A 15,801-nucleotide genomic window follows, 5' to 3' on the forward strand; every position below is an offset into this window, starting at 1 on the left:
TGCACCAGGCACCTCTTGATTTCACCACGGTGCATGGTTGTGTCTCCATGCTGATGCTCCTGGCAAATGTCACTGGGAATTCCGTTTCCCATCACTGATGATCCGTCACCCAAGGGCTGCAGCAGTGGGTGACATGGAGGGAACTGGGAGTGCTTGCTTTTAGGGCAGGAAGCAGAATGTTGGTCCATTCCTCTTTTCCCCAGTCTTTTACTCATTCAAATCTCATCTTGCAACAAAGACCGGTGCAGAATTCAGTGGAAGCAGAGGAAGATCTGGACTTGAAATGGAGAAGATCGAAATGGAGAAGAGCTGGGATGTGAGTGAGCATTAATGTTCTGAGAAAAGAGTTAGTCTCTCCTTTCTCACTTGCTTCTCAGGGGGAAAACATAACTGTCAAGCCACAGTACACAAAAAAGCTGTCATTCACTGTCATGTAGGAAGCACCTTATTCTCCTTCCCCTGGGGAATTTCCTCAGTCACCGGATTTTGTAAGAGAGAATATTTTTCCTCTACCATTGTGTGTCTCATTGACTCCTATTTTCTTCTTTGTCATTCATAAGACTCTTTTTCCTGACCTCCAAGTATGTTTTGAGCTTTCCAACCGATTTCTCTAATGCCTTCAGGTTAATACGGGTTCAGCAATAGCGGAGTTTAACAGCAGGTTTGCAAGCAGCAGTCGCTCAAAGGTGTGGGAGCAACGGGAAGGGATAAGGAAAACCAGACAAGTGCAAACCACAGGGCAAAGCCTGCCCCATCCTGCAACCTCCCTGGACGTGTTTTGCTCCAGCTGGAGCTCACAACGGACCACTGTGCTCCACCCGCACAGAGCTGCATGGCCGTACACCACACATCTGTACCCCACGCATCGTTCAAAGTCTCTGCCTCCCAGAGCAGCCACGTTTCAGCTCACAGACCTGACTCTTACCTGTTCCATGAAGCCTGAATCCACAGATACCAGGGCCAAAGGAGAACACCACGATCCTCTAATTCGAACTCCTGCATAACGGAGCATCTCACCCCGCAGCTCCTAGATCTAGTTGAACAATTTGCACTGTTACAGAATTTTATTGAAAAAGACATCCCACCTTGAGTTAAGGACTTTAAGTGGTAGAAAAGGTACCGTGCCCCTTGGGAAGCTATTTCAATGGTTAATTAATCTCACTTTAAAAACGACCTGCTTGCTTTCTAATTTTCGCTGACTTCTTCCATTTCTAGTTACATGATCTTGTTATAATTTTAACAGACATATGACAAGTTTTCTACCTTTACTAGGGTGCTGACAGACCAAAAAATTCAGCTTCCCATTTTTTCAAAGAATCTAATTAATGTTCCAATAAAGACGACCTTTTAACTTCAAAATCTCATTAGATCAGTTTTATGGAAAGATATCCATTTATTCTTGGATTGCTAGGAACTACAGCAGTGAAAGCATTTGCATCCAGCATTCCTGTATTTCTGCATTCACTTTTACCTAAAAGCAAAAGTGTGAAAATCTTAACTGGCTCTGAATTTAAAGATTTTTATATCACTTTGCACCTTCAAAGCTAATTCATTATCATTTGGGGTAAAATTGCAAGTTTGATTGCTATAATGAAAATGTTAATATCCTGGATTTAAGAAGTTCTGACCAGGAAGCAATCTGTCAATATCCCAAATGGTTTTTTGGTTTTTTTTTAGAATTTTACATTCTTTGCCATTCCAAACTGGGAGAAAAAGTTTATATAACGAGAAGAGTACTCACTAACCTAAAATGTTTTGAAGCCATGAAAGCAGAATGCTTTATCTCAAGTTTGACTCCTCAGAAAGTATAAACGAGCTAATATTTCAAAAGAAAAGGTCCTTTAGGGTTGAAAAATGAAATTTGTTCATTGCCACTATTTCAGATTTTTCTTCCTACTTTGTTTTCAGATTGGTCAGATTATTTGAAAACTATTCATTCTTGTGAACTTTTTTTGTTTGGTGAACCACAGTTTTCTTATACAAAATATTTCATCAGCTATTTGACTTGGTATCACGTAGGACATTTTTCTAATTTAGAAACTAAAAATACACCAAAGCAGCCTGGCAGAAGTTAGCACAAAAGGATACTGAACTGACAAAAATGCACGTTTAAAACCCCAGCTACAGCAAGATATCGTCAATAAGCAAAGTTTTTCCAAGTTTAGCCCAATACCTTACCATGTTTTATCAATGGGCTGCAGAAAAACATGGGCATGCGGAATGTCAGAAGGGAAATAAAGCAGCCCAGCAGAAGGTGATATGGATAAAGCAAACTGGATGCAGAAAAAAAGAAAGGGAAAAAAAAGCAATTTACTGTGATGACATACGGTCCTACATCTAGGCAGAAAGTACCTAGGAGCCGAGGAGCTTTTTCTGGGAAGCCATGACTGTGGGGCATGGTGATCCTCATGCCTGAGCTTGAGCTCTCAGCATGGGCTGAGGCTCGGTGCACAGCTCTATAAGGAGGACTTTTTCCAAGGGCTCAGAGCGAGGTCCTTGGCAGGGAGCTTCAGTAGAAGGCTGCTGTCATATGCCCCTACATCCTCTCCCAGTGCGCTGCAAATTTTGCTGGCCTCCTAGCAAGCAGCAGCCTGTCACTCAGCACATCACACGCCGTCTGCTCTAATTTGAGTTCATTTCAATGCACCACGCACTGATTCTTGGTGCCAAGAGAAAAGAACAGTTTGAAGCAAGATATCTCAGTCCTACCCAGAGCAGAGTCCAGGTAATCAATACAGCCCACGTTAAAAATAATAGTGTAATAGGTTACGATTTGTCATCTGCAGGTGTTGTTAGGGATACAGGAGAGGAAGGGAAAATAGCAATAGTTGCTTCATAAAGGCATAAATGCCAAGTGAGACAATTCTGAAGTGAGAAATTGTATTGTTATTCACTTCCCCCAGCTGTTTCTGACTTCCCAGCCAGGACAGCAGTACCACAGCAGGAAAGTGTACGGCTATCAGTGTTCAGTCCCCCAGCCCTGTGAGCCCAAAACCAAGTCCTAAGATCCTGATTCTCTACAACCTACCATGTGTGGCTGAAGCTAGTACAGTAAGGAAGTGTAATAGTACAGGGTCAACTCTCCGTGGCACTCCCCAGCTGTAACAGGCTGTTCCCAAGAGAACAGAAAGCCCTAATAGCACCGTACACACAAAATCTCATCTGAAAGTACTGCTATTTTGTTAAAATGATCAGGATTGTCTTACTTGGACCAGTGGGAACTCTGTCATGTAACTATGAGTCCCAGAAGTTGTTCTCACTTACACGTACACACTTGCTCAGCATTATAATCATACCTGGGTGCCTCCCATCCTGGTGTCCCTCCCACTCCAACACAGGCACGCCACAAATTAGGATATGCCAATGGAAGGGCACCACATCACTGTTACTTCTTCTTTGCCACCCTGGAAATCTTCTGTACCAGGATAAATCAGAAGCAAACAAGTGTGACTGTTACCTGGCCTGTTTCTGCTGTAGAACTGGTGTAAAGGGCAGGAGCAGAGCCCAGGATTAGGGCTTACAACTGTCCAGCTGTTACCTTTCTACCTGTGGAAAATGTTTGGGGTTTTTTTTAAGTTATTATATTTTTAAACTTATGCTTTATGACTTCAGAATTAGGGCTGAATCCTATTAGGGAGACAAAAGGCTCCTTGTAGTTCATACACGTCTAATAGTGTGAGAGATAGAGAGACTATTATATTTGGCACAATATTTAGAGAAATTAATCCTCAAGCGCTAAAGATTTGAGGGATTAACAGACTGAGTGACAGCTGAGCTCATCCAGCCTATATCCCTGGATTGTGCAGCAAAACCATTTGCCTTCAAGTTGAACATGTTCCTCACTTCCACCCGAGTCAGCACAATTCCTGCTTTTATTGCACTCAGGTCCCCGGGGGAGATCAACAAACTAATAAATCCTTATTTCATGGTGGTTTGCAAAATTGTCATGTTATGTTCATTTCTAAGATTTGATAGGTCCTTTCCTCCCTTTGTGAAGAAAAAGACATATCCCCTATATAAAATGTATTACATTTTTAAACCTTCAAAATTTGATTTAAAAGCCATTGAAACTGTCCATTTTCAGTGAGAAATGATATGTAGCAGTCACACATGTAAACATGTCCACAAAGTAGCATCCAGGCCCTCCCAAGCACTGCTTGCAGAAGACCTAAGTAGTGGGAGACCTTCACTACCGTGTCATTCTTCCCTTGCACTAGTTTACAGCAGAAATGTGACTATTCCCCTGGACTAAACTGGGGTGGAGAGAAGAGGGGAGACATGCTCCCATCTCCAATTACTGTAGGGGGGTCCTACAGTGGACAGTCAGGAAACAGGAAGAAGTGGCCCCGGTACTGGAAAGAGGCACTGCCCCATGACTGGCATCACTAGGCAGAGGCTCCCCAGCCGAGCAGACAAGACCCGGTAGGGAAGGAGAAGAGATTTCGTGGTTGCCATGGCAGTGGCAGCATGGGGCCATGGCAAGAGAACAAGAAATATTCACTGCACACTTATTTTTGTAGCTTCGTAAAAAATCTGTGAAAATAGCTGAAATAAATTTACAATGAATATTTCCAATGTCTCGGTACTTTGGAGTCAAAGAAACACACGAGTACCAGCACATTAGACAAGGTGCAATTTTGCTCTGAGCTGTGCAACTCTGTAGAAACCAATGAGGTTACAAGGTTATGTCCAAAAGGATCTTACAATGGGTCTCTTGCCTTTCAGGGCTTAAGATACTACAAGAGAAGAGTTCCTCCAAGAAACACCATCACCCAGGCGGCTGGCAGAAATCACCCAGTGTTGTGCAAAATTGAGCCGTTTACTGCCCTCCACAGAAATTCTTGCAAGGAAACTGCCTGTGGCAGGGTGTTTTTGCCATCTGTCTTCCCAATTATCAGCTTATTTCCACAGCCAGTTTTGGAAGGTAATATCCACTTGCAGCTCCTGGGGTACAGGAAAGGGCTCATACAAAATGTCCTACAGCATCACGTGCAGATGGAGAATGACAGATAAGCTCTGCAAGCTGGCACACACCTGCATGACAGATGTTTTTAGGAACAAACAATGGGGAGATACTTTAGGAGCAACTGGAACACGATGACCTGTGACAGTGGACAACTGCATGTCACCGTGAGATGCTGCTGCAAAGGGTCTCCTGTGGGTAGAAGATCCAGTCTAACTAGAAAAACCTCCAGAAGGACTGGGGATTTTCTTGCGAGCAGAGAAAGTACCTTAGGCTGTGGATGACTGTCACAACTAGTAAGCTTCCCTATCCAGCATTCATAGGACTCACAGCTCTTAACTGTGGATGAAATTAGAATCTTTATGAACAAACCATAAATTTCAATGTCTTCAGGGTGAGAATACACCTGAGAACTGTCCTCTCACCAGGCAACATGAGCAGCTACAGCACAATGGTGGGATGGGGAGGAGAGCATCCAGCATTGGTCCCTTTTGCCCAATGATCTCCACATCTTTGGGGTGTCTGTGCATTACCAATCTGCTGTGGTCTGATGTGTGGGATTAAATGGAGAACACAAATATGCCCTCAGTCTTTGGCAATATATAATGTTTTCTTTTCCTTCCTTAAAATTGTCCTTTGGCTCTAATTAGCTCTCAAGCCTGTTGTTCAAAAGCTGAGATTTCCTCTCTGGATTTCCCCCTGCTTTAGTTCAAATCACATCTAATGATAGAGCCATCCTTTCATGAACAGAACCATTTCTTTTGCTCATATTGCCAGCATGGTTAAGGCCTTATCAAATCTCTTCCCTACTGTAATATTTCTTTTCAAGGTAGCTCACTAACCCTTACCTGTTTTTCATTTTAACCTGCAAATAGCAAAATAACATCAACTGGAAAAGATAATTACTCACTTGTGAAAGTAAGTGTTATTTTTTTATTCTATGATATGGGCAATACAAATGTCACTCCAAGTCAGGTTGTATTAAGTAGTTTCATGTCACATGACACAGTGTGAATTGACACACGCTGTGCTGTTGTATGAGATCTAGGGTTGCTTGTTTGAAGAGAGTTTTTTCTTTTCTATTTAGGAGAAGATATTAGGTACTATATATATTACATGATCCATCCATTAGCTGAACCATACCAGATAAAGGTATAATTTCTGAGGTTCAGACCAAAAGAAAACCTGAAAATGACTGCTTACTTCTAACATATCTACTGATAGTCAGCTTATTCCTTACTGTTTATTAAAGAGAATAAAAATAAAGGGAAGACACTACATCTGTAAGTAAATACAATTAATATGGAAAAATAAAATCCCAAAACCCACGCAGATTCCAAAAGTCAAACTAAATCAGGGACACAGCAACTTTTGCTTTACGTTAGTGACTGGTAGCACACTCTGAAAAGCCTCTTATGAGTTTCAGCATTGTGTCATTTTTCAATAATTTACAGAACAGTCCAGGAGTTACCAGCAATAACTCTCACTCTGCTAATCCACACACCAGATCAGTATTACCCGACATCCAGTACCAACAGCCTCTTCGTCACTCAAGTTTTATTAGAAAATGTTGGGCTGGGACAAAAGAGTTAGTTCTTTATTTAAATCACACCTAAGAGCATTTGCAATGAATAAGTGAAATCAGAATACCTATACTGATGTTAGGACTTGACTCAAACCCCCTTTCAGTCAAGTCACATCTACCAACTCAATTAAAATCCTAATCAAAGCTCATTAAGCCCATGCATACAAACCTTGACAGCATTTGTTTGTTTATTTAAGATTTTCCAGAAACTGGTACTTTCCATGAGTCTGGAAAGCCTTCGTGTAGCTCTCTTGCACAGGAACAGGAAGGCTGTTACTCACTACCAAAGAGGAACAGAGGGGTTCTTCTGGCCACAGTCTGATTATTTTGGTGCATAAGTCAGCATCCTCTCCCCATTTTCAGAACTAACTGACAAACTGTATTGCTCAACAACCCCACCTCTGAACAGGCTGGTTACCCTCAGCAGTATCTGCTTCAGATGCAGGGAGCCTTGCAGAAGCCTTCTTCTCAAGGTGGTCATCTCCTTCACTTCCATCATGTTCCCCACCATGCCAATAAGCCATGCCACAACAGACATATTTCCCCATCCTCATTGACCTCCAAGCACAGAGTCTCAGCTTTGGATTTATTATTACTTTTAATTCCATCCTTAGGACCTTTCTTACATTTTACCTCAGACCTTCCCTTTGCTATCCCTAATATTTCAGAAGCAATGATTGCCTTCATCTGCGTTTCCCCTTCATTTCAATGGAAGGAAACTGAAAAGCTCAAAGTAAAAACCTAGCTGAAACCTCTCCCTTTCAGCTGGTGTTGCATCAAAGTCATGGATTTCAATATCAAATTCCACAACACATTCACTTGAAACCAGGCCCAAGCTGACTATCAATATTCAGTGACTCCCCAGTGAACCACTGCTTACAATTTGTAATGAACCCCAAAGCAAAGGACTCTCACAAAGCTTTATGATTTGATCATGAAAGTTTTGCCGCGCTCCGAGGTTTGAAACCCTTCAGCTGAAGACGGAATTAAAAATATATATATTTAACCAGCTCAGCTTGAGGGGTCTGTATTCCAGGTAGTGAGGACAGAACAGCATCAAGGACCTCAAAAAGGCCTTGATCCAAAGGAGGACAGAGTTTGCCTGGCACAGAACTGAGGCGAAGAGCTGCGGGTTGTCCTCATCTCCTGTTCTGGCACAGGGGACCTGGCAGGAGAGCCACATGTTGGAGACACAGAGTAGAAACTGCGGGCTCTGAAGCCAGACCTCTGCGAGACGGCACAGACATTCAACCCTGACTCTGGGGATCAACCCCAGTCCCTCCGGTATTAGTAGCAACATGCACATGATTTCACTGTCACGTACCAGTCCTCGAGCTCTGCCAGTACATCTTGATCTTATCCACAGCCTGATCAAAACTTCCATGAAACTCAAATGGAGCGTTAGGCACTCCAAGCACTCCAAAAAGCAGCACCGTTCAAACCTGCTCCGCTGTGTCCCACTTGTTAGATTGTCACAAAGGAGGGCCTTGGGTCGATGCTACATGGCAGGCCAAGCTAATGACCTCATGCCAAACCTGCAGCCTCCACAGCACAGATTTGGAAAATCTGGCCTCACACAAAACACTTTTTGAGCGTCGTTTTGCACGATTCCCTGCATAGTTCATGTGCTCGCGTGTGCAAAGCAATCAACCCCCTACGTTCTGTCAGCGGCACCAGAATCACGTATGCTTAACAATGACTGTGGTCGGGGTGTTGCATTTGCAAGCAAAACACACTCTTACTTTCTCAATATTGGCTCCTTTATTGCAGGCTCTTATAGCTGACAACACAGCAGAGAACTTCATAAAGAAAGTCTCATGATAGCTGTTATTTATTATGCAAATACTGTCTGCCATGGCAACATTGCATGCAGTAGTTTGCTTTATTTGCTCTAGTACATGCATATTCAAATTAAGGCTGCGTACATTGTGCCTACACATTACAAAGATTTTGTTTTCCTTGACACTTACGGGAGAACAAACTGCAATTAATACAGCCTGTTTAAGCAGACAGCACCCAATTAGTTATCATCCATTTTCAGATTGGGACTCTAGACAAAAAAACATGGAGCTGGCTTCTTATTCAAAAGGAAAATACATCCAAACTACAGGTTTTCAAAGACACATTTAACTCACAATGGCCAGGATACTCACTTGGCCTTTAATGTGAAATGGAGTGTTAATTTTTCTCTGTCACCTCTTAATTGCTTCCTTATTATACTGTTCAAGCAGTTAATTGCTAGACTGAGTGAAAGAGTGTTTTCAAGGGAAAGGAAATGCCACAGCATGAAAGAAAAAAAAAATAGAAGCAGCGCGCTAGTGTAATTGGGCCTGATATAACGTTAGTTGTGGTATTGCCTTTAATGGTAACTACAAAAATTAATAGGAAAAGCCAAATTGTTTTCTATTGCAAAACAAGCTAGAAGATATGTCAGGAGGTTTTGCGTTCAGCTGCCATGCACTTAGTGGGATCACACTCTCAGCAAGTCAATCTATTCTGCATGTTTGTACACACAGCATTTCCTTCTGCTTCATCTCATGCAATAAGGTACCTTACTTATTTGTCGTGTGTGAGCTGTTTCTCAGATTCACATCTCTCGTTCTACTCACAGTTATCTACATAGCTGACAAGAGCATCCCAGTGCCTCAAAGGAGGAAACACGAGGACTGGAAACAGCCGTGCAGATGCAGCCCTCGGCTCTCCAAGGCCGTTGTCCATGACTGCTCTGCTAAGTTCTCCAGAGCCTCCTGAGCAATTCTGCGCAGCAGACTTGAAGAAACAGCTGTCATACATTTTTCTACCATTCCTGCAAATGCAAGGAATTGAAATGACCGGCCTCACATTTCCAAAGGCTGTGAACATACCTGACAGCTGACAGCAGTTGGGTTCTCCTTTCTTGCCTTAGCCCAGCAATGCTGATACTCCTTCTCAGAAATAAAGGCCAGTCCTTTTGCAAGAGACATGCGAGTCAGTAGGGAAAGACTTCACTGATGTCACAGAGGGAAAACAGATACTCCAGATGCAAAGGCAAGAATTACAGGCATTTATGTAAACAACAACATGTGATTGCAGGCTCTAATGACGATCTTTGTATGACAGTGCTAGAATTCATGATTGGTATTATTTCCTCCATCCTCTAATTCTTATTAGAGAATAGTAATTATTAATGGAGGAAGGAAACAGAAAAAAGCAGATGCCAATGATACTGTGGCATGGTAGATTTAAACATGCACATTAATTGATAAGAAAAGTGAGTTAAATACAAATTTTGAATTAATTTCCTAACTGTAGCTCCCCAGTGGACAATAGAAAGGAGATGATCCAGTTACCAACTTGTGCTTATTAGCATTCAGACATGCTGATTAACTCATTAGTAAGACTTCATTTGAAGTCCTCCCTTCTGTTTCCTTCTCTAAACTGTTGGTCTTCCATTTATTTGTTTATTTGCCAGGAGGAAGAAAACACATTTATTTAGGGCTGAGGAGAATGAGTCAGCCCCGGCTGAAGACTAGCAAACTTTATACAACAGTAAAAATATCCCCGTTCATTTCACAAGAGTTTTTGAAGTAGTACTATCATCTGCTGAACTGGGTGGGTGAAGATAAGCATGTGCCTGATAGGGTTGTAATTTCATCGAAAGAAAATTATGGGCAGCAAATATCAAAGCAAAACTTAGCTTCTCACCAGACAGATCTCACAATTGCATGGAGAACTCCAAAACAACATTCCTAATGCTGAACGGAGAGACCGGCTGGTGAAGCTCTACCTATGTCCTGCCAAGGGACCAGACCGCTTACAATTCTTGTGGCACATTGCTGCTCTCTGTTTACACACACTGCAGGCATTAGTCACCCAAATTCTCAGCCACAAAAAAATCCCACTGAACGTGTGGCACATGCGATTTACAGTCTCAGAGCTGAGATAAGGTTTTGGCACAAAGTAAGTAGAAGGTGTGAGCTGCATGTGTCCCAGGAGGCCCAGAAGAGCCCAAAGCAGAGGCAGCAATAGCTGACATGCAAGAAAACAGCTGCAGAGGGAACATATCACTGCATTGAACTTTCTGGGACTCTGACCCTTTGTCACAGGCAGAATCCCCAGCAGAAACGTCAGCTTATCTTCCCCACATAATCAGCAATGGAGAAAGGACCTGTTCTGTCCTTGTGAGACAGATACCCGTCTGTGATATGAATTATTTACCAGCTCTCACAAAGGTGAATCATTTTGTAGCAATCACAGCACCAACTCCCATTCCTGACCATGCAGAGTCAAGATATTCTCAAGTCAGCCATCAGGGAAAAGTTTCAAAACTCTGTATGCCCTTTCAGTGATTATTTTAGTGCTTATTTAGTACTTTACTGGAATTAATGTCTGAGAATTTGCACAATAATAGCATTGCAGTATCCTGAGATTTTCACTTCTTTTCAAACAGTAAATGCTGTCTGGGCCATACCCCAGCATCTCCATGGTCTGCATGTTTATACGGCCTTCGCTTCCACCTGACCTATATGCCTCACAAGCTTTAATTTATTTTCTTCTGTCCCACCACTCTTGTGGAATATTTAATAGTAAAATGCTGAGGCATAGTATAAATTAAATATTCTACAGCAGATAACACAGACCATCTTTCTACTCTGGCCTTCTAATGTCTTCCTGTTTAAACATAGAAAGAAATTGTTAAAAACACTTGAAACACATCAAGAAATATCTTTCTCCCACTGGTGTAATCAACAAGTCTTTATAATTTAGTCTAAACATACCTAAAGATCTCATTTTGCATAGCAGAATTTCTGAAACCTTTATCTGAAAAGGTTTGATCTCCATATAATACTTAGGTATATGTATACATTATCCCCTATGCAGTATCTTCTAGTTATTATAGTATAGTAACAATCTCTTTATATATTTCTGCAATTTAAGAGGACATAAATATGTTGTCTGAATAGAAGGTAATTAAATTGAACAACCTGATGTCCTCTTTTTCATAGAAATCCATTTTATTAAACTGTGTTTCCATTCTTATATATTAAGTTCTTTACCTAAATCTCTCTCCTTTTTCTCTTTAACTTCCAATTTGCGTTTGTCTAAGGATACTGACAATGTCCTATATAGCCTTGAAATCAATTTACTGAGACAGTCTCTTTGTACAACAATTTTTCAATCTGTGACATTTGCATTTCTATACCTTTTTTTAATTCACAAAGAACAGCATGTCTTATCCGAAGGAAACGGGAAAACTGAGCTCCAGGAATATTAAAATATTCTACAAATTGGTCAAATGATTTAAAACATCCATCCTTAAACAAATCTTTAATATAAATGAACTATTTTTGTTGCTAGGTTCTAATGGCTCCATTTTTAATACAAGTGGAAGGTCCTCATTATAACACAATAGAGTTAAGGGAGACAATATCTCATTCCAGCCCATGAATTTATGCACTTTCCCCATATTTTACAGATCGGGAAATAGTTGTTAACATAATCTTTTCCTGTCACACCATTTTTATGTATATTTTTATGTCCGTGTTATCTCTCAAGTTCTGGACATATATATATGCTTCTACAAACTCGTAAAGGAAATTACTCTTGTCAGGTTCTTATCACTCAGAGTTGTGATGTGTTAACCCTACCTTCCCGTCGCAATTCTTGAAGACCTGCTGCAATTTATTGCAATAAGCCTTCCATTTCCATTTAGCTTCCCTATACCTTCAAATGTACCACTATCTTTATCAATAAAAGAAATAGCCTACATTTCTCTTTATCTTAACTATGTAAATGAAAGAGTAAAATAATAGTCATTCACAAAGAAAAAAAACAGAGAAGTATTAGAAAGAACTATAATTTAAAACAGAAGTTTGTTCTGCAGGATTTAACGCATAAAAGACTTAGATTCCACAAGGTACAAACATTCACCTAAACCTTCTGATCTCCCCAAAATAGAGCCAGACTGTTTTAGAAACTGCCAATTTAACCAGGACTATAAGGTCTTCTGTATCATGCTGAAAAGGAGATGTCTCTACCAGTCAGAGAGCTGCAGAGCAGACCAATTATTTAACATGAGTTAATCTCACTGAACATTGCGTCGCTAAAACACAGATGTCTGAGCTAAGCTATTTAACTATGCTTTCTCCATACCTAATGGAGATAGACAGCAGGTCTCCCACCTAAAGCAGTCAGGATGAGTTTCTCTCTGGAGGTAGAGGACGGACAGTTGAAGGACCCTGGATGACAAGCTTAGACAAAGTGCCAGACTCTAAGCTGGCTAAGCAAAGCGGAAAAAAACCTTTGTTCCATGGGTTTGCTTCCATCAAGTCCATCACTTCCAAACAAAAATATGCCAAACACCTGTTTGGCATATACACCATCCAGCATATACACCATCTCAATAAATAAGGTACCTCTTGAGAACAAAGGAACAGCCTTAAATTCTGCATAGTTAGTAACTGTTTATCTACATGGGAATCTCTCAGTTCAAGCTCGTGCAAGATACCTGCTCAGGTTGTCTTCTGGACTCAAGGTTGCCAAGGTATCATACCTCAGTAAAGATGGCGAATTGCAGCTTTCCTGCTCTAAAAGTAGGAAAACATCAGTGTTTTCATGACAGGTGGGAAGTGAAAACACTAACAATATAACAGTAAAATAGGGCTATCAAAGTATTGACAGGGAAAGCGGTGTCTGAAGAAACTATCCTTTGACACCTTCCTGCCACAACCCCTTCCCCTTCCTACAAATTGAACATCTTATCAGCAGAGGGCTAGATATCAAGAGATGCTAATCAGTCAACGCCAAAGTCAATAGGCACTGAAGATGCTTAGCACAATTGGTTAAAAGAGGTCCAGGTCCCACGGAAAACACCTCTTGGCTTCCCCCAGAAGCACTGCCAAATACAGGAGGACAAAATAGCACGAAACCAATTAAAAAATCACACAGTTCTACATGTAACTTCTTTTCTCTTTCTGCTGGTCTTCAAATTTTTGAGCATTTCCAAGTTGAAACTGTTCTCCAAGTGGGCAATTGCAAATCTTTTTGTCTTTTAAGTAGGAGAGCTAGGACTCTGCGCAATAGCATGACTCCAGGAGCTGAGGTGCGTGGAAAGTACAGGATGATGCAGTAATACTCCCACATTCATATGGTCACTGGAAAGTCTTCAGTTTTTTCCCCTGAATTTAGAATAGGTTGAAACGCTTCCTTTTCTGGGATCCTCACCTCTCTCTCAGTGATAATTAATTACAGACCCTGAGCTACATCTACAATATATCTATATTAAAAATCTCCATAAACAAAAAATCTAAGTCTGCATTTTCTTAATAGTGCCAGACAAAACCCAAGACTAATTCTAGAAAATATAGGCATTTCTTTTCTGAGAAATGTGGCATCTCATATCTTTGCCAATTATCCCTTTTTGCTCTAAAAATCTGTAGGTATTAGTTACATAAACAAAGTGGCTGTTGATGCCTACACCATACCTTATTTTAGAATTTCAGACCCAGATTTCTCCAACAATATAGTCCTGATCAGAGAGTTCATGCATGCTGTCAATCAGCAGTAGCAAAACCAACCCCAAACCAGGTTCTAATCTCTTGTTATGCTAACACACTTCTGGAGCGACTACAGTGATGAATGCACTCCAGACTGAAATAGGAGCCACGGCGAGCAGTGCTGGTGCAGTCTCAGTACTGGCTGACACAAGGGCTTTAATAAAGCCACTTCAGTTTGACTGTGGGCAAAGCATTATCGTTATCAACAATAATTATGAGCATCTGGAATCTGAGCTTGAAAACATAAATGCTAAATACCCTAAATACCTAAAAAGGAAACCATCTAAATTAACCACTTACCCAATCAGAGAAAACAAAGATGAATGTAAAACTGTAAGATAATGACAAATAGTAACCTGATACTGTGTCCCAGAATTACAAAAGCACAGAAAGCCTGAGGTTGGAGCAACCTCTGTGGATTCTCCACTCCGACCCCTCTGCTCAATACAAGGTCAGCTAAAGCAGGTGGCCCAGGACCATCTTCAGTCAGGTTTTCAATACCTCCAAGGAATGGAGGTATTGACTCCAAGACTCCGTAACTACTCTGGGCAACCTGTTCCAGTGTTTGATTACCATTACACTAAGAGATGTTTTTCTTACATATTAAGTGGCTAAAAAGTTGAACATAAATGCTACTACGTAGTGGGGACACCAGAAGACCCCCCCTTTCCATCCCTCCACCTCAAGAAAGCTCAATGTCATCTTTGAGAGGTGTTCATCCAACCTGTTCCCAAAGATTTTTCCATGACAAAAACATCACAACCTCTTCTCTGTTTCAGTACTTCTCTTTCCTTCCACTCATTCACCTGCCTTGCCTTCTGATTTCCATTAGGCTGTTAGATTTTACTTCCTCACTTTAAGTATTTAATATGGCCAAACTAAACAATTGGGACCAAATTCATTCCACTACTGTTCTGTTAAAGCCAGCGGATTTACTTTAGGATTAAATTTGCTCTTCTTATGTGAGAAACGGGGGATTCAGAAGGAGATAAAAGAAGAATGAAAAGAAAAACTGACCTTGGTGGTCATATTTTCTTTAATCCACTAGGGCCACTCGATGAATGCATACAGCCAGACCAACAATACTGCTTGCATTTAAACTCGGGTGGGTGTAAATATAGGTAGGGGCACTAATCAGCCAGGTGGCTACATGTTACCCTGAACGCAAGCAATTAAGTACAAGGGCAATTTTCTCCCAGAGGTTAGTTATTTCATAGCCAATTACCCAGGCAGCTTCACCCCACTTTGAACTGTGTGTGGAGTAAGAGCCATGTCTGCATCTGGACCTTCAATAGATTCCCTGTAGCTTTAGCCATCAGCCCTATTCATCTTTTTCTAAAGTAGTTACAGCATCCACCTGCCTTTCAGTATTTAACTCCTTCATTTGTAAAGAAGCAAGCAGAACATTTGAACAAAAAGATATTTTTATCTTTATAATAGGCAAGGCAATTTTAGCACTATATGTCTATGAAACTCAGCATTCAGCCTTGTGTAGTATCTTCACAAAATCAGTGAATGCACTTTATTAAACATATACACTCTGCAAAGCTGGCCTTTCGAGTGAAAAATCTGTATTGTTTCATGTTCAGGATATGGCAGGTCCAAGGAAGATTGACTGAATGCACAGGAGGAGAATACATCCAGCTAGCACAAGCTCATGCTGCAATCTCTTTATGTAATGCATTAATAATATAATTACACCTTAAATATTAATAGAA

This window comes from Ciconia boyciana, chromosome 12, assembly GCF_034638445.1.
Source record: "Ciconia boyciana chromosome 12, ASM3463844v1, whole genome shotgun sequence".
Classification (NCBI taxonomy): domain Eukaryota; kingdom Metazoa; phylum Chordata; class Aves; order Ciconiiformes; family Ciconiidae; genus Ciconia; species Ciconia boyciana.